This window comes from Arachis ipaensis, chromosome B01, assembly GCF_000816755.2.
Source record: "Arachis ipaensis cultivar K30076 chromosome B01, Araip1.1, whole genome shotgun sequence".
In the NCBI taxonomy this organism is placed as follows: Eukaryota; Viridiplantae; Streptophyta; class Magnoliopsida; order Fabales; family Fabaceae; genus Arachis; species Arachis ipaensis.
Genome location: NC_029785.2, coordinates 27,491,037 through 27,493,710, shown reverse-complemented (window position 1 = coordinate 27,493,710; position 2,674 = coordinate 27,491,037).

Below are 2,674 nucleotides of genomic sequence, written 5' to 3'. Positions count from 1 at the left end.
ACTACCTTTCGGTCTCTAGTGAGCATTACACATCGCCGTCGTCACTGAGCCGTAACCTTCCTTTCGGTCTCCAGTGAGCATTACGTATCGCTGTCCTCACTGAGCGGTCCTTATAATGTCAAGTGAGCGTTACGTATCGCCGTCCCCACTAGACACTTGGCATTAAGGCCCAAACAGCATTCAATTTCTTTTCAAACTTTGCTCTCTACTCTACTGTGGTAGAGATACCTTTAATTATCTCTATTTCCTTTACTTTTCGTTCTTCTTCTTTTCTTTCTTATCAACCGAATTCAAAACATAACTTAAAGGAAAATTCCTTCTCAAAAGATAAAATTTAAAACATTATACTTTTCATAATAAATCGAATTCAAAATAGAATAAATCTTTTCCCAACTAAATAAGTCTCAAATAATTTAACTTTTCAAAATCAAATTTTTTAAAATAACTTTTCAAATAAAACCTTAAATTTTATAAAATTTAAGATTTTATTTTATATAAAGGGATAGGAATTGTATCTGAGTTTTATTTGAATTTTTTTGTATAATATTTATTATTATTATTATTACTTATGTGATTATTATTACTTGGTGTTCTTTGATGAATGAGTTTGATTTAAAAAAAACACAAGTTTCCGGCATTTTATATAAAACTGAAACACGATATCAAACTAAAGGCTCATTTATTAAATAGTAAATAAGAAAATCAAGTTAGTAACGCCTTACTTTTGGTACAATCATGACGTACTAGAAGTTAGGGTATTACACTGTCACCACCACAACAGGGACATCTTCACAAAATACTTCCTCCACCACGTGATCATCTTCATTAAAGTTTGGATTATCAACTGGATGCTCGAAGTAAAGGTAGAATTCACTTAGATTGTTTTACATAGTGAAATCACACATATCTTTGATTTTCTTGTCAATCTTTTGAAAAGTTCCTCCAAGTTTTTCTTATTCACAAAATTCACATCCATTGGAGGAAATTTCTCCACCTTTCCACCTAAGTAACACAACTTAGCATTTGCAGTTCTTCCAAACTTTTCGCTATAGTTAAACACTGGAATCACAAAAGCAGACATATACAACAATTTAAACATAAACCCTTAAAGTTTTTCCCTAACACACATCAACGATAACTATGAAAACCAGGACTAAAAATGCTACATTGTATCAATAACTTGGAATATTAACTTCTTTTCTGAAAGCATGAAATTAATGAACATTAATTGAAAACAGTGTTTTAAGGTATCACAGTACATGGACTAACTAGGATTTAACATAAAGAAAGGAACGCAGTTCATGCAAGCAGTTCATTCCTCAAAGACATGCATGCAAAAGAAGTATATTATCAACTAACATCAGAGAAACCTAAACAGAAAAAACTAACCTTTCACATGTACCACGACACCAACGTCAAAATCCTTTAACGTCAGTCAACGACTCGTAACCATGCCAATAGTTGTAATGTGTTCACTGACTTTTGGAGGAAAACCATGGTAGAAGAAGATGTGTTAGGATTTTTCTGTGAATGAGTGAGGAGAGGAAGGAGATTAATGTAAATAAGGCTATGCGACGACATTTGGAATGCAGGCAAGGGGCTTTTAGTTCCTCTAACAATTTAGTTTTGCCATCTAGCACTGTGGCATAACACATCAGATATCAACGGACATGTTAGATGGACAACCCTTTGGCAATTGGTGACAGGCATCGATATGTACATTTCCTTTCATGGATAGGGGCCTGGATGTGCTTTTAGGATATCAAGGTTTGCATTATCTCATGGAGAAAAAGTCAGGGGCCAAATAACCCTTTAAAAAGTAAGGAGCTGATTGTATTGTAAAAATATTTTCTGTTTTTGTTTTTTGTTAAAGAAGAGACAGTCATGCTATTTTTAAAAGAAATGTGAAAATAATATTTTAAAATAAAAATATTTAAAATTAATATTTTTAATTATAAAAATAAATTGTATTAATATTAAGAATTAAATTGTGTAAAATACTTTACATTGTCAGTGCATCAAAATTAAACTCTAATATTAAAATATAAATATGAGGTATAAGCACAAAATAAGTAAAGCATAGAAAATAGGGATATGGTTGAATCTAACTTTAAAAATAAGAGTACGGTTAAAAATGATTTCGAAAATGAGAGTACCATTGAAAAAGAGGGGATTATATTGAATAAAAGTATACATTAGTTTTGATATTGAATACAAATACAAATAAATCTTTATGCCTCTTGTCAATTATTGTCAAATTCACTCTTTTTTTAGATATTCTTTTATTTTATCGGGATTTTGAATTAAAGAAGAAACACCAAAAAATATACCAGCAAAAAAATAGTTGAAAGACAAAAATCATTATATTCCCGATCAAATTAAAAAGAAAAAGTCTAAAGAGCCAACTATAATATAGGCTAACTCAAGCCAACCTCCTTTTATTTCTAGTTTTAAAATTTGAAAAAATTACGATAATAGGAAATTATTATTTTTTTAGTAATAGACTTATTTTTCAACTAGTTTGTTTTAATTGGTTACACTTTTAGTTAGTTCTCTAGCGGAATTCAATTAAAAAATACACTTTCACACAAATTTAAAAAAAAATTGAAAGACATCGAAGATAGAAAGGTAAAGAAGAAAAACAGTTTGAAATTTAAAAAAAAAAAAGAGATTC